Source organism: Indicator indicator, chromosome 15 (assembly GCF_027791375.1).
Source record: "Indicator indicator isolate 239-I01 chromosome 15, UM_Iind_1.1, whole genome shotgun sequence".
In the NCBI taxonomy this organism is placed as follows: domain Eukaryota; kingdom Metazoa; phylum Chordata; class Aves; order Piciformes; family Indicatoridae; genus Indicator; species Indicator indicator.
Window position 1 is genome coordinate 4,988,156 of NC_072024.1, and position 27,428 is coordinate 5,015,583.

Sequence of the window (27,428 nt, forward strand, 5' to 3'; positions counted from 1 at the left end):
TAGAAAAATGAGAACAAGTTTACAGTAGCTTTGACATTAGTTACCTTTATTCAGCATGCTCCAGCTGCATTGAGCCCTCAGGAAGCCTTCACCATGCACACAGTTTGTTCTTGGGTGTGAAAGCAAACAGTATTTGAGTTGGCAGTAACTTCCCTTTTAGAGAAGTTTGCTGCCTCGGCAAGAAACCGCAGCGTGAGCTTTCTGCTGTTGAATGTTTCCACTGGCAGGATGGCCTTTTTCCACATTTCCTTGCTTTAAGGAAACAGATTTTGAACTTTTTTATTATTATTATTATTATTATTTTAAAGACAAAATGCCAACATTTAACAGCTGGAGTTAGCATATAATTTATGGGTTTCACTTTTATGCTCTTCTGGATGTATAAAAAATAAAAATCTGCAATTCTGAAGTTAGGCGAGTCATTGCAAAAGAGTGATTAAAAAGTCAAAGCTCTGTTATGAGCATTTCAAGAAAGCCATTGTTATCTAAACAGTTATTCTTAATTACTCTCTTTAATGACTTTTAATTGTTATAATTTACTTATATTATTACACCTTCCATATAGGTGATATTTAATGAAGCCCTTTGTTTCCCCTCTTTGATTAACAAGGAGGAGTTTGTGCAGTTGAAGCACTTTAGTTTTTAAATTATTCTTACGTGCAAGCTTGTTAATCTTCACTCTCCTGTGCAAGGCTTCCCATTGCTGCAGTTCCTGTTGGAATATCAATGCAGGTACAGGCAGAGGCTTCCAAGCTGCACTTTGCCAAGTTCCTACTTGCTAGGAAGAAGGGCTCTTAAATCCAGCAATGAAGACATCCAGATGCTGAATGGACCCAGATTCACATCCAGGTGCTCCCTTTTGGGATGGCCTCTTTTTTTGTGAGCTGAAATTCAGTGTACACTGCACAAACTTTAAAATGTCTTGTGTTGGCCACAAATTTCAGATGCCAACCTCAACAGCCAGAATTAGAAACAGATCAGATGCAGGAAATTAATGCAGTCAGCCAATAAATTATGGAGCAGCAGTTGCCATAAGTACTGTGGTGTTTGTGTTCTGTCAGTTCAGGGATACTCGTTGTGTTGTGCTGAACATCACTGAGCTAACATCTGTATAAACACCAAGAATCCAGCATGGATCTTTAAAAAGCAAATCAGCCTAAAGGAGGCTTCACTGAAGGAGTTTCCCTGGCTTTGCAAGCTGGAAAAAAAGGGGAGGGGGAGGAAGGAGATAGGAGAAATGGGAAAGTAAATATATTATGTACAATACTGTTCATATTAAAATCACTTAATTTGTATTTTTAGATTTAGGGGCAGAAGCATGTTGTAATGATGAACAGCAGTGTTTGAGAAATGTATATTTTTTTATTTTCAGAGACAGTGGCCATTTGTCATTTTTATCTGTGCAACTTGTAGACTTGATTGGATTTATTATGTATGCTGCATGTTTATGGCGTTTTTATTGTACGCTGTTAATTTGTTGTAACTGCTGCCACTTTCTTGCCGAGGACCCCTTGAAAGCAAGTATGTGTCAACAGTTACTTTCCAGTTTAATAAACTTAATGCTACTTCTCTTAAGTTTTGGTAGGGGCCACAAGTGCCCCATGTTCACAGTGAGCTTTTTAACTCTGTTGTAGCTGAAGAAAATTGCTGACACTTGGGCAAAGTCCTGCAACATACTCTAAGCTAAACAAGTCTCATCATCCTAATGCTTAAAATGAATAAAGCAATGGCAACCTAAAACTTGCTGTAGTTTATCATAAAGAAAGAAAGGGGCAAAAATACCTCAAGCTTGTTTTAAGTAAGCAAGTTAACAGGCTTTTCAAATCAGATACAAAATTACTTTTAGATATGATGCAGATGGTGGGGGGAGGGAAAATAGATGATACCTTGTTATATTTTTGAAACTCAGAAACATTGATAAATGATCCAAACAGGATTAGAGGGTAGTTATTGGTAATAAAGCTGCATGTATTTATGTGATAAGGATTAAGCGAGATGAGACTTCATTTTCCAGGAAAGACGCAAAGACAAAAATAATCCCAAGGGAAAAATCATGCTCTGTGGATATATATTTAAGGCACAACTGGAGGTAGAATTAAGACAGTGGATAAAAGGTTTTTTGTGGTAAAATAATGGATAAAGTTGATATATTTTCATTCTGTTTAATTTATTTGAGTTATTATTGCCTGCCAATGAATCTCACCAGTGATGCCTGTTCTGTGAGCTAAGCTATGTTAACTTTCTCAACAGTGAGGGAAAGCCTGCTCTGGAGAATGAGTAAGGGCCCTTCAAATGAATGGGAGTTATGCCCTTTCCTTAGAATCATAGAATTGTTTTGGGTGGAAAAGACCTTGAAGATCATGGAGCCCAACCATGTCCGGTGTTAAACCATGTCCCTCAGCACCGCATCTGTGTGTCTTTTAAACGCTACCTTGTTGTGACCAGGGGAGTGTGGTTCTCAAGCCTGTGATCTGGAGTGATGGGCAGTAGGTACTCCTCATATGAGTGCCTGCTGTTGATCATTGGGATTTGATGGGATCAGGTTTGTAAGATGGCTGAATTGTAATGCCCATCAAAGTACACAGAAACCAGAATAAGATGCTGGAAGACAATGTGTGGCCACAACATTTCTTCAAACCTGTAGATCATATCTTGTCCTGCAAAAGCCCTGCCTTGACATCCTCTTGTCCTGGAAAGGTTATCCAGGTTTTTCTTTTGGTGTTGATGAAACCCACCTGTTTTCACTTTTGATGTCTGAAGACTGGTTTGCTCAATGGTGCTGTGCAAGTCAAACTGAGACCTTGTGCAACTTGTTTCATTGTTGGTATGAAGTGGATTTCTTTAATTCTGCCCATGTTTTGTCTTGATGTTATTGTATTCACCTCCCCTTCCACCTTGCCCATCACTGTCTGCATATTTCATACTCTAATGGTTGCCCCTGTGCATGCTTGGGAATAGCACCTGCTTGTCCCAGAGTCACAGTACTGCTGAGGGAGATCCCTGCTTTGTAATCCCGGTGGTATTAAAAGCTGATGGGCCATATAGTGTGTATTCAGAGAGAGAAAAAACCCCTCACCAAGTGATTTTGATATGCATTTAAAATAACCCATATTGCTGTTTCTTGCATTTGCTCTAGCATGGACATGGGTGCACACATGCTCTCTGCCATACTTAATCAAAGTTTTCTGCACCCATATATGAAGGGTGGATTTTCGCCCATGACAGTGTAGAAAATTTTTTTCCTGTTTTTTGGTTGTTTCCTTTAGCAACAGTAGTAGTTCTAATAATGACAAGCACTGTTTTTCGGTACTATTCAATAAGAGATGTGTTTTGCAGGTACAGTATGGGCATAGATAGTTTGATATGCTTCAGTGAGTCCATGTGCAGAAAAACACAATTTGTTGAATAAAGAGATTACAAGAAATAGTTTATCTGAAGAGAGGATATTTCCAGTGGGATGAGAGGACCTGAATCTGTTCAGGTTTAAAACCTCAGACTGTACCTTCACACGATATGCACAGAAGAGTTAGGGCCAGATTTTGTACTTTACTGTATTGTAGTAGAAAAAAATACTTGTGTAGTGATTGTTTCCCCAACTAAGTTGCTTTTGATGTGTCGGTAACTTGTATATACCTGGCTTCTTCCACGTTTAATTCTATGATTTGCATTGGCAGGAATGTACCTTCCGAGTCTTTTGAAACTTAAAGTTACACCGGGTCCAATGGGAGCCCATCAGATGGTGGGAACTTGAAGCATCACCTCACACTTAGAATCATAAAATTGTTTTGTTTGGAAAAGACTTTCAAGATTGAGTCCATCGAGGTCTAACATCACCCTGCCCACTAAACTATGTCCCAGATTGCCATGTCTACATGTTTTTGAACACCCTCAGGGACATTGACTCCACCACCTGCCTGGGCAGCCTGTTCCAACAATTGACAAAAGCTCACTTGGTGAGCTAGTGATCGACATGCACCCAGTTTAAAATGTCTTATTGCTCTTGGGTTCGTCCTGTGAATCTGAGAAGGGATGATTCCTTCTCCTGAGCTCTGTCTGGGCATTCAGGGCTGCTGTGCCTCAGGGGTGCAGGCATCTGCTCATGGCGAGCTCCGTTTCCCTGGTGCCGGACCCTACCAGCAGCTATTTCTCTGCTTCATGAGGTGTTCCCCCTGCCAAACCCAACCCTGGACAGATAAACTGAGAAAATAGGTCTCATGTAGAACATGCAACTAACAAACATTGTTTGTTTAGTGCTTCCCCACCCTCGTGTTTAATTGTATAAATTAAATGTCGCGTCAGTCTGCCTGAGGTGTTGGCATCCTATTCAGATTTCAATTACCACCATTACTGTATATTTACGCAGCACACAAATATGGGGAGAACATATTTATAGTGATCTTTTATTGCTAGTTACGTCCTAGAAAAACAACACTAAAGTGCTGAATCGCTAAGTTTAAGCAAGTTGTAAGGTGAAGGAAAATTTCTTTTCTCAGGCAGTGCAAGCTCCTAGGCAGAACAAAACAGCGCTGAGTTGTACCACTGCTCAGCTCATGTCTGTGGGACTGTGCAGCAGTAATAATGTATTGTTACTGGAACCACCTAAATAATTAATTGTAAGAAAACAACCTAGTTAAGGCTAAGGAGGGGAGCAAAGGGGAGAGGTGCAAGACTGAATTTTCTCATTACTTGAAAAGAACATTTGCAATGATTTAGCCAAACTCTCTCTTTAGCTACTGCTAGGAAGAATAATTGAACGGAGGCTGAAATTATGCTTCTGAAAGAATGAGTTTTTCTGTATATCAAACATTTTGTACAGTAAAACAATGCTATACCTGATGAATAATTTAAGTCCTGGGGAAAAAAAAAAAAACCACCAACATTTCTACAGTATAACTTAATTATATTCATGAAGCTTTTTACCCTTATGAAAATAATGTACAGGATGACTTTTGTTTTCATCTCTATTCATTATAAGAGAGGCTCTTTCTGTAAAGTACGAAGTATTGTGGAGCTCTGTGAACTTCAGTCACTTTCCAGCCTTGCCCTATGTGACCCCTAAGGTGTTGGTAATAGATTCAAGTGTAGTGGTGTTTTGTGGTTTGGTGGGGTTTTTTGGTTTTGTCTAAAGCAATGGGTAAAAATATCTAAAGGGGGAAAGAGTGTAAATGGTAGTACTGCTTCCTTGTGCATGCAAGAAAGCATTGGGGAGAGAGAGGATGAAAAGATTTCAGTCTTTCATATTATGTGAAATTAATGTTAACTTTTGGATTGGTGTGAGTGCATATGAACTTCTAGATAAAGCAGCAGCTGCTCTGAGGTATTTTATTTGCCTTTCTCTTGTACAAGAACATATTTTAATTTTTTTCTAAATCTTGCTAAGACAGAAGCTCTTCCAACTTGCCTTCTTAGGCTGTGTTGGACCCACCATCCAATGAACTCACAATGTTCTCAAGGCTTTTGCAGCAGAAGCACAAGTGCACCTGGACCAGATGTAGCTGATGACATTATCTCTCTCAGCCTGGACTTGTGATTACTGTAAGTCACTGGAGCCTGTTTGTTGAAGAGTTGAGGAGATCAGGTTCACCAGCATGGTTGTTTTGCAGATGTCCTGCAGGTATCTGTGAAATGTTGGGTTTTGGTTTTTTGGGGTTTTTTCTCTTGCAGCGGGAGCATTGACTGGGAAGGGTCTTTAAACTCATCCCAACCTCTTGTGCTCCTGTGTCCAGCACTGCTGAACATGGATGACTTTTCTTGTCCAAGTAAGAGATTGTTAGCTGCTCTGCTCAACTGAAAGCCAAAATTTTCTATTCTACTGCATCATTCAAATGTGTACCCTCTTTTTCCTTTTTTCTTCTTTTGTTCTCCTCAGTTCAGTCAAATGTTGGGTTTTGTTTCTCACCTCCGTGTAATAAAATCAAAACTATTAGCCACAGAAATACCTCTAAGGAAAGGTTTTCCCCTGTCTGCTACTTTATGCTTGGGTGTGAAAAGAACTGGGATCATGTTTCTTTTCGAAGGCCCCTTCATGGTGTTCTGGCCACAGGGAGTGAGGAAGTGGAGAGTGTGCAAAGGCAAGGTGAGGGGCACACCCTGATGTGGCTTGGTCATGCTGATGAAACTCATGGAGTTTTCTGTTGATTTGTTGGGAAGGGAGGTCTGTCTGTGTTACTAGCTGTGCCCAGGAGCTAGGTAATGAGCCCCACTGGTGCCTCTGTGCTAGATCCAAGGATGCCCTAAACAATCACTCTGCTATGAAATGGGTAAGGGAACCTCTGGGAAAACATCCTTGTGGATTATTTATCCTATCCTCCCATCGACACCTATGTCCTAGTATGAGTCGTGTCCTCTGCAGCAGAGGAGCAAGTGCTATGAAGTACGTTACATCTGGTTAAGAAGGAATAGGTTAATGTTCCCCTAAGAGTTTCTTTGGAGCCCTCCTTTCCTGAACGTATTTTTCTGAATTTCTGTGAATTAAGGGTGGGAGGAGATTTGTTTAGCTTTGATACTCCTTGGTACTCATCACACAAGCCTTCATTTTTGTTTGGGAGGATTGCAGAGCTTTTCTGGTGTATGTAGTGGTTACTGCAATGGAATTGCCTCCAGTGCAGAGGCAGAGCTATTTAAAAATACCTTCAGCCAGCAGGTCCTCGCTGCATTTCAGGGATTCCTTTGGCAGTGAAGATGATTTTAGAATAGTGTCTGGGTTTTCTTGTTAAAAAGTTACTGAGGATATAGTCCATAAGAATAAGGATAGGAAATTCTTAAATGTGGCATTGCAGGTTGGATACTTTTTCTTCTAAATTTCTTGAGTTTGGAACGTGGATGCTTGTGTGGTTTTCTTAGTCTTTGCTAGTCTCTCTGTGCAGATTGGTGTTGTGTTTAGGATGCTCTAATGTGAAAATAGTACTAGCAGACATCCAAGCATCAAGTCCCTCACTGTCCATTCCTAAAATAAAACCACTTCTGTTGCTCAATAACTCAGGGAAGGTCTTGGTATAAGCACTGAAGACTTCTGGTTTGGTTTTGAGCACTTCAGTCACGACTAGGTTTTTATTTTCCTTAGACCCAAGTACATGGTCTGAATATATTGTCTACTCAGGGATATTTTACTTATTTAGGACTAATGACATTTACAATATTTACTTTGTTCCTATTAGTTTGCATTTAGCTTTGACTTCTCTTTTACGTCATTGAATGCTCGGATGGTTTTATCTAGAGACGAAGTCATCAGAGCATTTAAAGTGACTGAAAATTTTCAAGCATCTTCTTAGTGATGCTGCTCGTTTTCATTTTCCAAGAGCAATAGAACCCTCCATTGCAGGTTGATACACCTGACACATTGGAGGGCAATTTGTAGAAAGAAAACAGTTTTCAAGGATATTTTACTCTTAAGCTGTAAGCAAACATTGCCATCAATGTCTCAGGCATTGTAAGCTGAGGCGTTAAAGATCTCTGTGCAGTTCTGTGTTGCTCCTGGAAGATGTTGCTGATTTTCTTACGTTAGCTTTTTGAGTTCTCTGGTTCTGTTTAGAGAATATCTACTGGGACAGGATTGTAGTTGAAGCTGAAGGTCAGTCCATACACTTTATAGATGACAGAATACACACAGATGGGAGCTTTCCATCCGCTCCCCCCCCTTTTTTTTTTTCTCATGAGCAGAACAGTTTGCTAAGCAGACACATGTTTTAATGATAGCAAACTAAATTTGCACATTGTACAGTGGTATTTTGCTACATTAATTACCCTGTCAAATATAATATGTAATTACCACATCAAATCACCTTCATATGTTACATGGAGGCATAACTTGCTAAATTATTTAAAACAAACAAACAAACAAAATCCCAGAAGCCCAAGGGCAACATCACCACAAACCTGTCTCTTTCTCTTCTAAAATAAAACACTTCTGTATGTGAAGGCAGGAGCTTTGCTACCCTCATCCAGCATCTGCTTTGGATTGTGACAAAGTCTCCTCTGTCCCCCAGTGTGATGTTTGTTCTGAGGCTGGTCTCTGATACCTCATGCCTCTCATTGCTGGACTGTAGCCTGCCTGTTCTCTGTCTTGGAAAACTAAAAAGCAGAGGAGTTTTGTCAGGGAAGGGAGACCCTCTTGTATAACTTCTAATCCTGTCAGGGAATTGATGTTTTGACTCTTAGATTAAATGTGTTTGGTGTTTTTGTCTGGTGATGAAAGAAGGATAAGAAGAGGTGGCACGTGGAGGTGATGTCTCTTGAAGAGGCATCACGATGTGAGTCTTTTACCACTATCTTTTTCTCTTACACCCTTAACGCATGCATACACTTCAGTCTTTTTTTCTCCAGGGTGTATCTGTGAGATGATGATCTCAAAGGCAGGACTTGATGATCTTAAAGGTCTTTTCCAAACAAAATGTTTCTGTGATTTCACAGGACCAGTAATCAGCAGCTCCCTTCTTTATAGCTTGCTTGATACAGCAAACCTTCCTGCTCTTCTGTCTAGTTGCCATCTTGTAGTTGTGCTTTGTTGGCTTCACCAGGCTGTGATCTGTCAGTTCGTGTCTGGAAGGAGAAGTGGAGAGTTGTGAGTTATTGCAGATTGTTTGGGTCAGTGCAGTGAAACCATTACTTGTTTTATTTTGCCCAGTGATGTACACCTAGCCTGAAGCTAGTCTTTGGAGTCCAATTCATACACAGATTTTTGCACAGTCCAGGCCACGCTGGAAGGGGCACTTCTTCCACGTGACCAGCTGTAGTACACAGCATGGTTGGGTTTTTGTTATCCAATAGCTAATGAAATGGTATTTCTGATAAAACTGCAATAAATTTGTGGAATTAGTTGTTTCAAGTGCAGAGAGCAAGTGCCTCAGAGGTACCCACAGGGACCAGTAGCTGAGTGATGTTAGTCCTTGTCTTGTGTTGCTGTAGCAGAAAAAGGTGGTGGGAGAACAGCAGGAAAAGGCTGCTTTGAAGTGCAGTTGTGAATAGAGACACGTGGAGGGGTTGAACTAATGCTTTCCCCAGCCGTGTGTCTTCTTCAATCCTGATTAATTATGGGCTTGGCGTTGCTTTTACCAACCCATACAACTTCACCAATTTTAAACACTTAAGTAAGTCCCAGTCTGTTCCCATGCATTTTATAAAGATTAGTTAGCTGCTTACTTTGCAGTTAAGTTTTACAATGCTGCCGATCCTCCCTGTTTTGCATTCTTTGAGACCTAAGGAGGGTCTTGAAGATGGATTGGTGGGCTGAGGTGGCCACTGAGAGCCCCTGCCCAGGGAGCTGCATTGTGGTGATGCAGCTGTCTTGTGTGGAAACCTTGCCAGTACAGCAGGATCAGGGAGGTTTGTGATCTAAATTCATCCTGAGAGCTGCTCCTCATGCTGACAGAAGGTGAGTCTTTTCTCTGTGCTCTTACAGGGAATGGCATATTTGTGCCTCACCTACCTACGATTCATCTTCAAAGGCAGAGAGACATGGCAGGGAAAGGAGAGGACGTCCTTGGTGGTGCTCTTGGCCACCCAGACTGGCCTCGCCACAGCTTTTTTCTGCCACAGGGTGGACCCATCAAGATCTTTCAGTGCTGCTGCTGCTATCCTCCTGCTGCAGATCTGGGAAGCAGCAGGAGGGTTCCTGCCTGTTTTTTCTGAAGTTGTGGGGCAGGTTTTTTGTTTTGTTTAGTTCGTTTTTTGTTTTGGTTGGTTTGTTTGTTTTTTTTAATTTTTTTTTTTTTTTTTTGGTGATTGCTCCTTCCTCTTGCCCAAGACTTCTTAGCCAGTGCTCAAGGAGAACTTGCCTTAAATGGGAAGTGTAACTGAATCCATTGCAAATTAGCAGTTAAACTGACAGAAGGACGTTGGAGTTTTTAGTTGTTGCACTTTGAAGTTGGCCAAGTCATGCTGTGGATATAAAAGGATCGTTCTTCACACTCGGCATGCTGGGCGAGCAGGCTACTGCAGCGCGTCCACACAACGTGGCTGAATGAGGCATAATCTGCTTTGAAATAAACTTGGTGACTCTCCTCCGCTTCTGTCTGTATTAGTATTGGGGGTTTATGAGAACAGAGTACAAAATGCTTCAAGTCTTCATTTTCCCAACAGCTGGCATGTAGAGATGCTGTTGTTGAGGAGAAGGCCACTCACCGATCCATCCCCAGCCATGTGGAAAACGTTAGCGGTGCCGTATCTTGGATACAGTACCTCTATTTTCCGAAGAGATGAACGCTGTTAAGTGCATCTTTCTGTGGGAGCTGAGCCTCTGTTAATGATTCTGGGATTTTTTTTTTTTTTTTTTTTTTTTTTTTACCTTTTCTTTCCTGCTGGGTTCTGACTGAGGTATTTCTGGGGTAGGTGCCAGGGTTGTTATCTCGCTAATGATTCATGTGCCCTTCGCATGTTGTGCCGCAAAATGACATGTAACAGCGTGTGCCCGGGACTGGCGTTACACCAGGTTGGCTCTCCAGACATGTGCTTTCGCTTTCATCTCGGAAGTTGGCCGTTCTAATAGATTCTGTGGGGCTGCAGCTATTTGAACATTAATGTTTGGGATACCTGCGGTCATGAGTGAAGTGCCCAGTGCTCTGCTGCATTGTGGTTTCTACAGGTGCTACTTGGGGATCTGCAGGGAGATCTGAGGGAACCTGGTGCTGGCTGCGAGGGGCATGACAGAGCACTGGAAGAGGCTGTCCAGAGAGGTTGTGATGTCTCCTTCTCTGGAGAGAAGGGTTGGACTAGATGAACTCCAGAAGTCCCTACCATTCTATGGTTCTGTGGTCTGCTGCTCTCTGGCACTGTGCTGTAGCCACTTTGCTATTGCCTGCTGTGAAAAGGTGTGATGAATCTTAACACTGTGAGAACTGGAGGCATCAAACTCCGTGTTATCGAAACTCCTCCTAAACACAGTTTAGTTATCACTGTAAGTTGGTGGTGAGCAAGCTGATGGACAGCCAGGAGAGCAAAAGCAAGCAGAGGAGGTAGAGCCTATGCAGAAGGGCTGGGGGTCAGCCCTGAGCCCGCTCAGGTCTGTGCTGTGGGATCCTCCAGCTGTACATTGCCAATATGTTCCTAATACAGTTGTGGCTTTTCCAGCACAGATATGGCATGTGAGGGGAGACCGCTGATTGAATTCCTGTAGACCACTAGAGAGCTATTAACTGGTAATGGCTTTCAAACTGTCCTGGGGTGGTAGTGGAGCGCGTGTCTCCTTCACCTTTGTGTATCACACTTTCGAGTTTATTACGTTTTTCTAAATGACTCAGGAGCGTGTGCTAGGCTTTGGGTGGCCCACTTGAAGTGCTCTTAGAAGGGTTTGCTTTTCAGAAAGAGCTAAGTGTTGTCCTTAGAAATTCAGGCTCTTTTACAGGGTAGTAACGTATCTTCAGTTTGTGTACTTAACACATGATGTAACGTGGGTAAGTCCGTTGGCCTCTTTGTGGATTGCAGTTCTGTAGTGCTGCAGAGGCTTTAGAAAAATCACAGAATTCCAAATCCAGGAGAGATATGAAGCTGAAGTATACTCTGTAGTCTGTGCTGGATCAGGGCCTAAAGCAAGGAATAAATGTACCTGGAAAACACTGTTCAACTTTCCTTACTCTTTCCCCCACCCCCTGTTTTTATATCCAGAGTATTCAGAGATAGATAAAGTCTTTACAAACTTTTAAAGTACACACTGAGGAATCAGTTCTAACAATATAAACTAGAAAGAAGAGACACTGTTTTTTTTTCAGCTTGTGATTTCCCTGGAATCAGTTTCTGTTCCAGAAAATGTCATTTCCCCAAAGACAAGAGAAAGAAAATACCTTCCAAGCCACCCTTTGCCTGCAAAATTAATGCCCTGACTGATCCAGACAGTAAAACACTATGAAGATGTATATGTTGTTTTAGAAGTACTATTAAAAATTAATCCAATTTTCTGTTCTTCTGGTGTAAATAAATGACAAAAAACCCCCAGCTTGAAACCAAAATGGCCACTTTCTGAGTTTTTATGCAGAATAAAAGGCTGTTTATCCTTTCTGCTTTATTTTAAGCCGGGGTTTTACTATTCAAGAAACAAATTCTAATCAGCCACCGTATCAGACAAATGGGAGCTTTAGTGAGCGGTTTGTATGTTGGGAGGGAGCACTAAGATTCTCATTATAGTGCATGTCTGAATAATTAGTAGGACCACTCTGCACTTTTTTTCCTTTTATTTTTTTTTTTTGGCAATAAGAAGAAACTTGCTTTTCACTGCAGCGACAGGCTGACAGGAGCATCTAGCAGTTTGGTCATTAGTGTGTGCCTGCCATCAATGTCATGTTATGGTGTCAAATTAGTTAGTGCCCCCTCTGGAGCCAAGCTGGACCTGCAAATTATCCTCCTACGTCCCAGGAAACCGTGTTTGCTAAACCTCAGATCAAATGGGAACAAATGATTAACATGGCTCATAAATTAACTAGTTTACAGGCTTATAACTTTTTACAAGTAGAAAATAAAGACAGAAGTTTCAGGACTGTGTTGTGCTTCATTCAGAGCTGTGGTGCTTTGGGGTTGGTTTTGTCGTTTGGTTGTTTTGTTGTGTTTCCCCCAGCTCCCCCCTTTTGCTTATGTGTTGTAGATAGCTTTGCTTTTCTCTTACAGGGCGGGGAAAAAAAAACCAACCCTGGTACACAGCAGAGGAAATAATGTTTTGAAAATCTAGTGTCCTAAAGGAAGCAAATGTAAATCTACTGAAAACAATATAATTAAGTTTGTTATCTCATTGCCCGATAAGTCGCTGACAATAGTCTTTCTTCTTGTAGTGGCAGTTGTTCGTTAATGAGTTCACCAATTAAGTTTGAAAGATTACAGCCTTTGCCAAGAGGATTTATCTGTTAAAAGCATTATATTTTGTGTGATACATTCTTACCATATTGTAAGCCTCTTTGTTAAAGAGGTATAAGACTACCTCTTAAACACATTAAATCCTATTACAGGCCCAAAAATAATTTTACAATCTGTTTACACATTAGCATCTACAAAACTGTAACAAATCTGTCCAGAGATGTCTGTTTTGAGAATAGGATGCTAACAGATAGTGCACTCTCTTGAAGCTAGATTGCCCTTGTGAAACGAGTGCTTTTTTGCTGCAGAATAATTGTTTTATAATGATTTATGACTATGCAAATAATATTCTTTTTATATCTCCCCCTTTTTAATTCTCTTCTCAGCTGAGTTTTTCAACCAATGCAGAAATAGTACAGAATTTTTAGTGCTCTTTTCCAGCTTTTTGAATCTGTAATAAAGCGAAAAAGAGTAAGTTTTGTGCTTTCTGTGTTTTAAAGTCTCGTTCACCCACATGCAAGCTCCTGCTACCTTTTCTTTCGTACCTTCCAGGGGGTGAGTAAGCCTTGATATCAGAGATCAAATCAGCATTTTGGAAAGGGCCTAGCATGCAAAAACACGCAAAAAAATATATCTGTTCGTAAGAAAATGTCTGAAAACGCCAGAGGTTATGCTCAGTTTATCTGTCAGCAAATTTGACTTACAGTAGGTGGTAGTCAATTTAGTAAATACTTTACTAATATTGTAACTGTAGAGAGCCACGAGTGCAGGCTCAGCATCCTGACCTGTGCACGTTTTAATGAGTGTGCGAGGGAAACGCGCTGCGGCGCAGATTAGCAATAACGTTTGAAATGCAAGTAATTTCTGCAAGGAGCTTTGCTTGTACACAGTCATACTGAAACAAGGGAGAGAAAATTGCACTCTGTAGTTAATCCTGGGAAAGAAAACTTGTTTTGTTGTTCAGTGTATATATCCGGAGCATTTGGGCACAACCTGTTCAGGTAGTATTTGTGTAAGTCTGTTAACTTTATCAGGGATAGCACTGTGACATTCACTTCTTGGAAGTTTCAGTGCCTCTGTTGTGTCCTCCACTCTACCATCCAGCCTGCTCATTGCAGTAATTTACATGCAGCTGACAAAAGGAGCAAGAGGGATTTTACATAGCAGAGTTGCCTTAAAGTTTGTTAATCTGAATTCCCTGTTGCTGCACAAAGCTTGCTGTATCCAGCCTTCCTAATTCCCAGCAGATGCCCCGGTCTCCAGGAACAGCAGCAGAGCAGTACAGGCAGGGCAGCAGCACCTCGTTGGTTTCTTTTAAGCCTGATGTTTCCCTGCTAAGTTGCCTTTCCCTGTGAAGTCAGAGCTCTAGGCAACGCATTCCCCCTGGACAGTTTCCCAACACCTTTTAGGAAATAGTGAGGATATTTGCTAATATGATTAACCAAAGGCATTCCCTGCATCCCCAGTTCAATCCTGCCTTAATGATTCTCATCACTTAAGTATAAAGTACCTGCCATGAGCTGATAGCCCATAGCTGAACAGTTGATAAATGCGATGTATCCCCAAAGCACTGCACCAGATGCCCAGCAGCTCTAAATCAGTAAGGCCTCCCCAGGTCTGGTAGTGGGAGCTCTGGTCCACATCACCTTGGAAAATGTCAATCTCTGAGGCTCTAAAAGCAGAGTTAAAGTTGGGATGTTGTATTTAATCAGCCACCTTATTGAGGTTTGAATATTACAGCATTGGAAATAAGACCACCCACTACCTCACACATATGCTGTGTGTGCTGCTGCCCTGCACATGGCATTTAGAGAAATAATGAAATGATACCTGTGGGACAGTGCTGCTTGGTGCCTGTTTAACAAGACAGAATTACACACCTAGACTGGGGGGGGTGGGTGGAAGTGTAAATTGAATATGCTATGAATTGCTTAATTGTTGAGAAAAACGTAGGAGGTTTTGGTGTGGCTTTGGCCGTTGTCAGAATCAAACTTATGATATTTCTCAAAAAGTGAAGTGCTTTCTTTTTCCCCACTTAGTGCAGTTGGTACCTTGTAAGAATCCTTCCTGGATGTTTCTGTGTTTCTGATAACTGGAGGCTGATCTGGCACACAGTGGGGTTATGCTCATCACATCAGAGGTTATTGAACTATGTCCCAAGCAGCCTTTTTCATTCTGCAATTTCTGAGGATGCTGCTGTAGTCCCAAATCAGACTTTCCCTTTAGTTCCAAACTCCCTTAACTTCTTCTGTCTTTGCTCCCTTCCTTACCTTCACCCAACCACATAATTGCTTTATATTGCTTTAACACACCAATCTGTGAAACTGCTCCATTTTCTCGGTTATTGGGCTATTTTCCTTCTTCTTTTGCGATAGAAATCCTTAGAGATTGTGCCTTCTGCACAATAGCAGATTTATGTTTAAGGAGACTGGCAGTCCTTGGAGAATGGGAAATCTTGTGTCTTTATCCTCAGATGATGATCCTTGAAGAGAGGATTTCTAGTACCAGTAGGCTCAGATGTAGGCATGTAAAAATGATGCCAAAAGCCTATTTGATCTAAATACATGTATTCACACGTGGGGAGGGGGAAAATGCTGATTCTGATACTGAGCGCTGCAGTCTGCTTTGTGTTCTAAGTGTAGCAAGCTGGCTTAAATCATCAAATATTTTTGAACTCTGCATGGAGGCGGCTGTTGTCTTACAGAGTGAAGGGAAAGCTGACATGTACTGGCATGCTCAGAGCAGACTTTATAGCACTGAATAAGGATCACATCGTATTTAAATCACAACAGGACAAACCACCCAACCTTGCCTACCCTTGGGAGCGGGGAACACCCCTGGCACTTCCTTTTGGGGTGGGAAAGCTCCCTTCCAGATACGTCCCAGGTACTGATAAGGAACTTGGAAGCTTTAGTTAAGCTGAGTTAATCAGGTTTGTTTTCATTTTAATGGTACATGTTGATGTGTTTGCAGTGACACCCTCTACTATTTCTTTTCTCTTTCCATGCTGTTTAAAAAGAACCCAAGAAAACAATGTCCTGTTTGCAGTGAACAGGAGCTTCAGGATACAGCATGGAAAATGAGTTTGAATTTGTCTTTTGAGAAAAACATAGAAATTTTGTGCTGTGATCTTTGGTGCTGAATGATCGGGTTCTGTTTTTATTAAAGCAAAATACATGCATTGTACCAGAGTAAATGTTATATTTATAAACACTTCCCTGCCTTTTGTTCACCTTACAAATAAAACCTGCTCATGCTGCAATAAAAACACAGACAGCTAATTCTTAGGCAGAGAGTTAGTGCATTTTGTTCTTAATTCACAAAGAAAGTTTGGTGTAACAGAAACCTGCGGTTCCTTTCAAGGCAGCTGCATGAATCTACATAGAGAGCACAAACTGGCACAAGGAATAAACTCCTTAAAGCCTGGAAAGGTCTCTGCTCAGGATCCCTGTGCAGGAATATCTCATTCAGAGATGTTACAGTGTAAGCACTGTGTGTTTTCCTCTGCTGTTCTTTTTGGTTTTCTTGGACCAATTTAAGTTCTACTTTCAGGAAGTTAAAGATGCAGCACAACTTCTTTGAGGGCAATGATGCTCTTTCCAGGGTTGAGGCTGCAGGCAGGCATTCCTGCTAGTTATGTAGTGGATAATTAATCCAATTGTTTGAAAATAGTATTTCTCTGTGAGCATCCACAGGAAGGGTTAAGGGAAATTCAGTAATGTTTCTGTTTCTATGGTGTCCATGCTGGTGTGGGCTTGGGAGCCCTGTGCAGAAGGCTCTGTTTCTGCTGGTGTTGACACAGCCAGTGCAGGGTAGGATCAGGACTGGCCATGACCCAGCTGCTATTTCAAGAGTAGGGTGAGAGAAGGGCATGTTCTAGACTGAATCCTCTTCCCCGCTTACTGTCCAGCTGTGTTTTGATAGGGTGGCAGCAAGGCTGCAGGTGGCTATAAAGGGGGTACTTTGTGCCACAGGAAGTGGCATGGTGTCCCCAGACAGTGGGTGGGATCCGAAGTAGCTGAGCAGCCCCTGCCCACCTACCCATACTGACAGTTAAGCATTTTCCAAAGAGCTAGTGGCAAACCTTCATCCTCTGGCAAGCTTGCATGCAGCCTTCACCACTAGCTTTGGTCTGACCACAGGCATGAAGAAAATGGAGGTCAGGGATGAGCCAACAGCTAGAGAAACTTTGGGTAATCCTTCTGTAACCATAGGCAGGAGCATGGTAGCCATGATTTGTGAGTTTGTCTGCTTTCAAACATCCTGAGTGGGTCTGTACCTACATGAAGGCAGGGATGTGCTTCCCGAGCCAAAGTTACAGTGACCTTTGATGGGCTCAAGTGAATGAGTACAGAAGTTCCAAAGAAGCAAACTCTCTGCTAAACTGAAGGTCTCAACTAACTAATCCTTGAGTGGGCATGCAGAACTAGGACAGCCAGCAGCAAGGGAGTCCATACCAAAAAATTTCAGGCTAACTCACTCAGGGTTAACTGGTATGACAGAATGATGAATGCTGAGGTTTTGAGATGCAGCAATTGCACAAATGTTGAAATGTGAATTGTGTGGGCTCAGCTGCCTCGGGCTGCACGTGCTGTCCCTCCAACGTGGCTGCCCCAACAGCTGCTGACCAAGGGATGGAGCTTGGCAAAAGCAGCCTAACTGCTGGGCAGGAACTGATGTATGTGCTCAAGGCTGTGTTGCTCCCTGGTAAAAATTGCTTTCTTTTCCCTTCTTAACATACTAATGTGCTCTGCCCTTCTGTGCAGTGTGAGCGGGGAGAAGTAGGGTCATGTAGTCCTCTGTGTTTTGATCCAAGCACCTTGACTTTGCAGGTGAATACATGGGACTGTGCATTGATGCTGGCACTGAGGGCTCAACCTTCCTCATCTCAGCAGCAGGAACAGTGTTTTGAGCAGAGGTTAGAGGCCGTCTCTGTAAAAGGCAAGTGCAATTTAATGTCAGCTACATGGGATTGTGTTCAGACACTTTCCTGTAGGCTGTTGACTATTCCCAGTTTTGAAAATCAAGTCCTGCATAACTTGCCCAAGGAGATGAAGGGCTGGAAGCAGAAGTCAGGCCTCTTGATGTCCCTGCATACTTCAACCACAAGATCACACTTCCCATCAATTTCACACATATGAATGCATAAGTTTGTACAGACAAGATTGTAGACACAAATTCAGATGTTGTCTTTAGACACCTTTGGTCCTTTCTTCTGTTGTTTCCTATGTTTGGGGCCTTAGGGGAGGTATGATGAGATCTGATTAGCAGTAAGTATTTTAATTATAACCTCTGAGTTAGAGCATCAGTGCAGAAGCATCACTTTCTGATTTGGATTAAAAAGCCCTTCATCTCAACAAAGCACAGCCAGTGCAGATGATAGCAGAGTGCACTGAAATACTTTAGATCAAAGCCATGCGTTTCATGTGTGATGCCAAAGTGGCTAATGAATTACTTTAGCCTAAGATTTATTACCCACAGTTCTTATAACTTACAACTCCAAAGCTACAAATTTATGTGTAACTCCCCTGCTCTTTTATTTGTTCTTGAAGAGACTGCCTGGATTACGTGTCTGACCTTACATTTAGTTTCATTCTGAACTTCGTAGAAGTTAATTCTCAGGGGGGGAACTGGCCTTGAGGGCTTCAAGCCACATTGCTTGTAGCTCCCTGGCTGTGCCCACTGCAGCTGTGCCCACTGCTGCTGTCCCCATGTGTATTTGCAGGAAAAGATCAAGGACAGTGTCTCACTCTCAGCTCTCCTTTTCCCCTTGCCTCCTGTCTTCCTTCAGCTGTTCTCCCACTCAACTCCCTGTGTCAAGGGCCTCTCCGCAAAATACCTCTGTTTCATTTTTGCTTGTTGGAAGGTCTCTATGCATCCCTGAGATAAGGGAAAGGTGCTGAGGAGCATTGCACAGAGCTTGCTGAACAGCTTCTAAGCGTTTCTGTGCTTTTGACAAGAGGTTTTGGGGGCTGCAGACCCATGACACACACGGCTGTGGGTGTAGTAGTTTGTTTTCTTGCTTTTTGTTGCTCCTGTGCCATGGTTATATGGTGCCTGAACAAATCCAGGGCTGGGAAAACATTTTGGCTGCAGATTTAAGGGCAGGAGATGTTGAGACAATCTACCTGGTTTGTCATGAAGCCATGAAAGGTAAAGAGCCATCTGAGAGCAGGGTTATCAGCATTTCCTCATGTGTCCAAAATTCTTTACCAGGACTTGCTAGCCAATGTTATGACTTTGTACGTAGCAGGTTTCCACAGTCGTCTTCAGTGGCAAATTGCCTAAAAATAGGGTAAAACAAAGCACTTGTGTCAGGCTTCCACCTCAGTAGACCTAAGTAGGTGAAATGGCCTGGCTGTAGAGAGATAGAGGAGCAGCTATTTTTGCCTTCAAGACTTGTTGGGCAGAAAATAACTTGGTTCTACCAAAGCTAGGACATCTGGTGCATAGAAGTGTGTAGTGTGTTGTAATGAATTGGAAATGGCATTACTGCAATATATATAATAGCATGGAGATAGTGCAGTATGGCGTGAGGAGCTCGTGTAGAATATGTAAAATGTCATGGTTTTCACATACATTGTGGAAAGGAGAAAATAACTTCAAGTGTAAAGGATATGGAAATTCAGTGAATAAACATCATTGCGTTCAAGGATTTTTTCATGCAACAAGCTACATCTGTCTTTCACAGAAAAAAATAAAAATCTATAAACATCGATGACTGCAGTTAGGTGAGGAAGTTGGGTGTGCAAGAAAACCTGCTTTTCAATAGACCTCCATTTCCTTACATTTAAACAATCGAACATTAGAAGATCTAAAACCTGATTCATTTCTCATTTGTGTCAGTTTCATCCAGGACACCTCCTGAGATTTGAAAAGAGCTGTGCTGTTTGACACCTGAGTAAGCGAAAACCAGGTTCATTTTCCTGTTTGAGATCAGCAGCGTTTCAACAGCGTCTTTCTTAACAGGCAAAATGAACTGCAACTCTCGAACACTCGGTTCCCTCTGGGCAGTAAGTTACCAGGGCTGTGCAACTTACAAACACGTTGAGAAACTTCTCTTCAACGTTTCTGGAAAAGCTAGGGGTCTCTCTCTCTCTCTCTCTTTCTCTCTCTCTCTTTCTTTCTCTCTCTCTTTCTTTCTCTCTCTCTTTCTTTCTCTCTCTCTCCTCTCTCTTCCTTCTCTCTCCTCTCTCTTCTCTCTCCTCTCTTCTCCTCTCTCTCCTCTCTCTCCTTCTTCTCTCCTCTCTCTCCTCTCTTCTCTCTCTCTCTTCTCCTCTCTCTCTCTTCTCTCCTCTCTCTCCTCTTCTCTTCTCTCCTCTCCTCTCTCTTCTCCTCTCTCTCCTCTTTCTCTCCCTCCTCTCTCCTCTCTCTTCTCTCTCTTCTCTCCTCTCTCTCCTCTTCTCCTCTCTTCTCTTCTCTCTCTCTCCTCTTCTCTTTCTCTCCTCTCCTCTCTTCCTCTCTCTCCTCTTCTCCTCTCTCCTCTCTTCTCCTCTCTCTCTCCTCTTCTCTTCTCCTCTCTCTCTCTTCTCTTCTCTCTCTCTCTCCTCTCCTTCTCTCTCTCCTCTCTCTCTCCTCTTCTCTCTCTCCTCCTCTCTCCTCTCCTCTCTCTCTCTCTCCTCCTCTTCTCTCTCCTCCTCTCTCTCCTCTCCTCTCCTCTCCTCTCCTCCTCTCCTCTCCTCTCCTTCCTCTCCTCCTCTCCTCCTCCTCTCTCTCCTCTCTCTCCTCCCTCTCCTCTCCTCCTCTCTCCTCTCCTCCTCTCCTCTCTCCCTCCTCTCTCTCCTCTCCTCTCTCCTCCTCCCTCTCCTCTCCTCCTCTCTCTCTCCTCCTCTCCTCTCTCCTCCCTCTCTCCTCTCCTCCCTCTCTCTCCTCCTCTCCTCTCTCTCCTCCCTCTCTCTCTCCCCTCTCTCCTCTCTCCTCCTCTCCTCTCCTCCTCTCCCTCCTCTCCTCTCCTCCCTCTCCTCTCCTCTCCTCTCTCCTCTCCTCCTCCCTCTCCTCTCCTCTCCTCTCCCTCCTCTCCTCTCCTCTCCTCCTCTCCTCTCCCTCTCCTCCCTCCTCCTCTCCTCCTCTCCTCTCCTCTCCTCTCCTCTCCTCTCCTCTCCTCTCCCTCCTCTCTCTCTCTCCTCCTCCTCTCCTCCTCCTCTCCCTCTCTCCTCCTCTCCCTCTCCTCTCTCTCCTCCTCCTCTCCTCTCCTCTCCTCCTCTCTCCTCTCCCTCCTCTCCTCTCCTCTCCTCCTCTCTCTTCCTCCTCCTCTCCTCTCTCTCCTCCCTCCTCTCCTCTCCTCTCCTCCTCTCCTCTCCTCTCCTCTCTCCTCTCCTCTCCCTCCTCCTTCTCCTCCTCCTCTCCTCTCTCTCTCCTCTCCCTCTCCTCTCTCCTCCTTCCTCTCTCTCTCTCCTCTCCTCTCCTCTCCTCCTCTCCTCTCCTCTCTCTCCTCTCCTCTCTCTCCTCCTCTCTCTCTCTCCCTCTCTCCTCTCCTCTCCTCTCCTCTCTCCCTCCTCTCCTCTCTCCTTCTCCTCTCTCCTCCTCCCTCTCCTCTCTCCTCCTCCTCTCTCCCTTCTCTCCTCTCCTCCCTCCTCTCTCTCTCCTCCTCCCTCCTCTCTCCTCTCCTCCTCTCCTCTCCTCCTTCCTCCCTCCCTCTCTCCTCTTCCTCCTCTCCTCTCCTCTCCTCCTCTCCCTCTCTTCTCTCCTCTCTCCCTCCTCTCCTCTCCTCTCTCCTCTCCCTCCTCTCCTCCTTCTCCTCCCCTCTCCTCTCTCCTCTCCTCTTCCTCCCTCTCTCTCTCCTCCCCTCCTCTCCCTCCTCTCCTCTCCTCTCCCTCCTCTCTCCTCCTCTCCTCTCCTCTCCCTCCTCTCTCCTCCTCCCTCTCTCCTCTCCCTCCCTCTCTCTCCTCCCTTCCTCTCTCCCTCTCCTCTCCTCCCTCTCTCTCCCCTCTCCTCTCCCTCCTCTCCTCTCTCTCCCTCCTCTCCTCTCTCCCCTCTCCTCTCCCTCTCCTCTCTCTCTCCCTCCTCTCTCCCTCCTCTCTCTCCCTCCTCTCCTCCCTCTTCCTCTCTCCCTCTCCCTCTCCCCTTCCTCTCTCCCCTTCTCCTCTCCTCCCCTTCCTCTCTCTCCCTTCCTCTCTCCCCTCTCCTCTCCTCCCCTTCTCTCCTCTCCCCTTCCTCTCTCCTCCCCTCTCTCCTCTCTCCCCTCCTCTCCCCTTCTCTCCTCTCCCCTCTCCTCCTCTCCCTCTCTCTCTCCCCTCCTTCTCCCTCCTCTCTCCTCTCTCCCCTTCTCCTCTCTCCCCTTCTCTCCTCTCCCTCCCTTCTCCTCTCTCCCTCTCCTCTCTCCCCTTCTCTCTCCTCCCTTCTCCCTCTCCCTCTCCTCCTCTCCCCTTCCTCTCTCTCCCTTCCTCCTCCCCTCTCCTCCTCTCCCCTTCTCTCTCTCCCTCCTCTCTCCCCTCTCCCTCCTCCTTCTCCTCCTCCCCTCCTCTCCTCTCTCCCCTCTCCTCTCTCCCTTCTCTCCTCCCCTTCTCTCTCTCCCCTTCTCTCTCCTCTCCCTCCTCTCCCCTTCTCTCTCTCCCCTTCTCTCTCTCCCCTTCTCTCTCTCCCCTTCTCTCTCTCCCCTTCTCTCTCTCCCCTTCTCTCTCTCCCCTTTCTCTCTCTCCCCTTCTCTCTCTCCCCTTCTCTCTCTCCCCTTCTCTCTCTCCCCTTCTCTCTCTCCCCTTCTCTCTCTCCCCTTCTCTCTCTCCCCTTCTCTCTCTCCCCTTCTCTCTCTCCCCTTCTCTCTCTCCCCTTCTCTCTCTCCCCTTCTCTCTCTCCCCTTCTCTCTCTCCCCTTCTCTCTCTCCCCTTCTCTCTCTCCCCTTCTCTCTCTCCCCTTCTCTCTCTCCCCTTCTCTCTCTCCCCTTCTCTCTCTCCCCCTTCTCTCTCTCCCCTTCTCTCTCTCCCCTTCTCTCTCTCCCCTTCTCTCTCTCTCTCTCTCTCTCCCCTTCTCTCTCTCCCCTTCTCTCTCTCTCTCTCTTTCTCCAGCTCTGACATACATCTAAACACTGAATGACTCAACAAAGAGCATTATCTCCTAGGTCAGAAGCAGATGTGATGCTCTTTGTTGAGTCATTGCATAGGAGAAGACAAGGAGACCTTGAAGTCCAAGACCACCTTCCTGGAATATCACATATTCCGGTGTTTTTGTTAGCACATATGTTCACAAACTACGTCCACATGGTATAACACCCCAGAGACATATAGCATAACATGATGCCATTTATTTCTTAAGTCAAGCCTCTGTTGTATGGTCTAAAAGCTTTGTAAGAATTCAGCAGCAATATCAAGAAAAAAACCAATATAAGTGGTCCATTAATGAATAGGTCCTTGAGTGTCAGGAAGCAGACGCTGTTGGAAACTTGGGTAATATTCCTGTTGGGTTTTATTAATTAAATATAGCTATTAATATGACCTTGGATTTCAACACAATGACCTCTTTTGTAAGTATGATTAGCAGATGTTTACCATAATTCTTCACTCTGTGAAAAATGCTTGTTGCACCCAATAAAAACAACCATATTTACTTTGCTAAATCAAATATTTGGAACTTGGGTCTTACTTTATATATCATGACTCCAGTGTCTTAGGCTTTCCAAGTTTCAGGTTGAGAGCCCTTGGAGTAACATATGTGGTAGATCTCCGGAGTACAATGACCTATTGTATTAGTGAGAACTTTCCTCCCCCCGGCCCAGTTTGGTATTGTGTCTTCTATGGTGAAACCAGTGTGCTCTACCAGCCTCTGGCTTTGATTTTTACAGAAGTGTGGGGAGAACGTTTCTGAATCCACAAAGTTTTCTGTATTTTATCCATTACTTGTGGACAACTTCCTTTCCAGAAGGACTGCAGCAATGGAAGCAGGAAACACAATTCCAGTTCTTAAAATAAAGCTGGAAGTTATTTGCCTTTTCAGTAGCATCTCACCTAATTTTAGTCTATTTCCCCGAAATTTTCCTTTTCTACCAATTCTAGAATTTAGGGGTGGTAAGTCCCATCAGCAACCTAGATCATCCACCCCAGATGGCACCTGCAGCAGGTATTTTCTGTGCCTACAAGTGTTGTTTTCCAGCCACTGGGGTCAGGTTTAGCAGCGGGTCTGCTGCCTGCTTGTCTGCAGCGCTGAAAGGAAATAGCAAGGGAACAAAACTATGCTTTTCTTGGGAAACCACTCCCTTTGGAATGGAGAGATATGGCTTGCCACTTTTATTTTGTTTCCCCCTCCAAAGCAAGCAACAACATTGCAAGGATCAGGGCCAACACGAAAAGAGTATTATTTAAAAGGCGTCATCTATCTAGCCTCATGTATTTCAGGAAAAGGAGTCTCCTGCTTCATATTTTAAGGAGCGTAATAAAAATAGCAGTCGCTTTAAGAAGGGGGCTGATGGACTGGAGAAAGTGACAGCAGCAGCACAGGGAAATAGTGCTCCATTTATCTGAGCAAGCTAGCACATTGATAAAGCTGCTCCCTGCAGTAGGTGCTATCAAATGGGAGACAATTTGTATCCCTGGTGTGGCAGGTTACTTACGTGGTAACAAGTCTCCCCGACGTTAGTGCAGATCATCATTAACTAGCTACTGCTGTTTGTTTGCTGATACCTGCTAGATGATGTTCATGAGTCATGTCCTATCATTTATATATCCTGCTCAGTTTAGGGACCTACTGCTTCTGAAAAGATGCTCAGCCTGGGATCTCATCCCTTGCTTCATTCTATATGGGGGGCGGGGAGGAGGGTGAAAATTGCTGGTTGCAGCTTCCTTCTTGCTTTAATGAAAGCAAAATGAAGGTTGTGTAGCATACATTGAACAGGCTGTGGTGAGTAGCACCAGTATGCATATGCAAAAGAAAGAGAGAAGTAATAAGGAAAAGGATGGGCTGCTCTTCTCCATCCTCAGGTCTGTTGTTGGCAGGGGTGTGTAAGGATCCAGATAAGGATTAACTGCCCTAGGTGGGATATCCTGCTTTCTGAAGATCTTTAATCAGTTGGACTGGCATCTAATAAGCACGGTTCACACTTGATTATCTTTCTTGGTGTGTTTCGGTTTCCTTTTCCTTTGTTCAATAATATTTGCAACTACTATCTGTTTATTAAAATCTGAGATGCTTTCCAGCTCACCACCTGGAGGCTCTTTTTTTATTTATGCCCATTTTAAAGTTTTAGTTCATGATTTTTCTAGCATGATTGGTTTTCTTTCAGTAGCATACGTCAGCCCTTTACTGAAAATATGGGGTCAGTTTGTCACTTAGCAAGTCTTTGGAAGCCAATTGCAAAATCTCCATTGAGGCCAACACATCCTTTGATCTGTAGTTGACAGCATGCCCCATTATATCTATCCTAAATAGTTGCAGGTTAGGTCACTCAGGAGGGAAGGCTATAATTTTGTATGAAAGCACAGTTTAGTGAAACTATGATATCAGCACAACTATTATAAAACATGAAGTGCTTTGTCTTCTCCCTTATAAAATGTGTAATTTCTACCCATTATCAGTATTATTACAAGAGTCCTTGCAGTAAACTTGTCTTCTGATAGGCAGAAACTTGTCTTCACTAGGAAGGAATACAGTGAAGTGTAACTTCTCTTTTAAAGGAGAATAAATAACACAGCTGAAGTTTACTAGAACACAATAAAGCCGTTTCCAGGAAAGCTGCTGCAGAGGCAGGTAGGACACACTGAAGATTTATACATGGGGTGAACATGTGCAAGTACCATAATGGTGCTGTAGAGAACATTGGAGTAAAATATTTGATCAACAGATATGTCTAAAGAAGATACATGGTTTGATTTCCTCACTAGCTTTCAGATTACGGTGAGACAGTTAAATGAAGATTCCTCTAAACCTATGCACGAATAAATCATAGTGGCTGGGAGGAGGTCAGATCTAGCACAGTTATGTCTTTCCTAGAAAGGAACGAGCTTTGACTGCCTACCAACCAGCCTGATTGTTAAATTTGTGGATTCAGGGATGAGCACCAGGAGAAAGAAGTAATTTTTTACACTGAGGGTGGTGAAACATTGGCTTGCGTTGCTCAGAGAAGCGGTAGGTGCCCCATCACTGGAAACATTCCACATCAGGTTGCACAAAGCTCTGAGCAACTTGATCTGGTTAAAGATTTGGACTTTAAAGGTGACCTTTAAAGGTCTTTTCCAAGCCAAACTAGTCTATGATTAAATGAGAAGCTGAGAAATGAAAAGTTGGTGTCAACAAAATCATACAAGTCAGTGTGCAGCTGCTACCATGCGAAGGGTTTTAAAAGCAAAGCATGGCTTATCCTGGCTAGGTGTGCAATTGTTTTGAACTAATTCAATCAAGATTCAGGAGATTATAGTGAAATAAAGCAAAAAAAAAAAGGGGGGGGGATGGGGATGAGGGGGAAGATCAATAAAAAGGGTGGGGTAGCTGCTGTGATTAAGAAAAAAGATTACTGCTGATTTATTGATTCAGTCTTCAGCTTGTCATCTCAATCAGGGGGAGTTTTTTGTTAATGTTATTAATATTTATACTTTAGGACCATGTGCCAATTAGAGTAGATTGTAATTATGTCTCCAGGCCTGAAAGTATTAGGCCCCATGTAGCACAAAGCCTTCTCATTGCATGTTACTGGAAAGGGAAACTTGGGTTTGAAAATCTGGTGGAGAGCACACAAAAGGCCTGTTCTCTTTTCAGTGCAAGATGCAGTTCTTTGTGGTTGGCCTTCCTGGGATCATCAAAAAAAGACGGTTGCATATACCTCTTGTAAGCTTTTGAGGGGAGTCACCTTAGCCAAGTTCATCATCTGTATCCAGTGAGAAGTGTTCCTCAAGCTTATCTTGAATCTCTCCTTTTCTCTGTGGAGAACTCAGGTTTGGGGCATTTCTGTATTCGAGCAGTGTTTCATGGTGCTTGTGTCTGTTTGTGGGGTCTGGGGCTTGTCCAAGTTGGCATAGCACTGTAGTCTAGGGTTTTATCTGTTAATTGTAGGAGGTCAAGATCTTCCCTTCAGTTCAAGCTGAGAATGGGATAGCTGAAGACCTTTTTTTTTTTTTTTTTCTGTGTAGAAGGAAATATGAGCACTCATTGTTGTGAAGTGGCAGAAGTGAGTCACCCAGGGTTTAGTCAAAGAAGAAACACATCAGTGCAAACCAGAATAAAAAACGTGCTTTCTTCATTACTCATTATACCACAGCGAGAATCAAAATCACTCAAAAATTGTTGTAACAGCTATATGTTGCTTAGATAAAATAGTCTGGAAAGGATAGATTTTGTGGGAATCACTTCTGATTTATGCAATGCAATATGTGAAGCCAACTTGCTGTGATTTTTTTTTTTTCCTCAGTTATGTGCAATTATGTTAGATTTAATCAAGGAACTTTGAATTACTTGCACCATTCCATAGTGCTTTCACAGTGCCTTTGGGTGTCACTGAATGAGTTGCAGCCATTTAAGTGTCCTGCTCTTGTAAACAACACAGTGGGAAAATTAATTTAAGAATCTCTTCTATATATATGGATGCTTAATCTTTAGAGCTGTGCTATGTTCTGGGTTGGTTTGCTGTATTTTAAGCAAAAATTCTAATTTTTTAAAAGACAGCTCTTACTATATGGTTTACTCCAAGTAGGGGGCTGAATTTAACCTACCGTGTCAAACACAGTCCTTTAACTTCC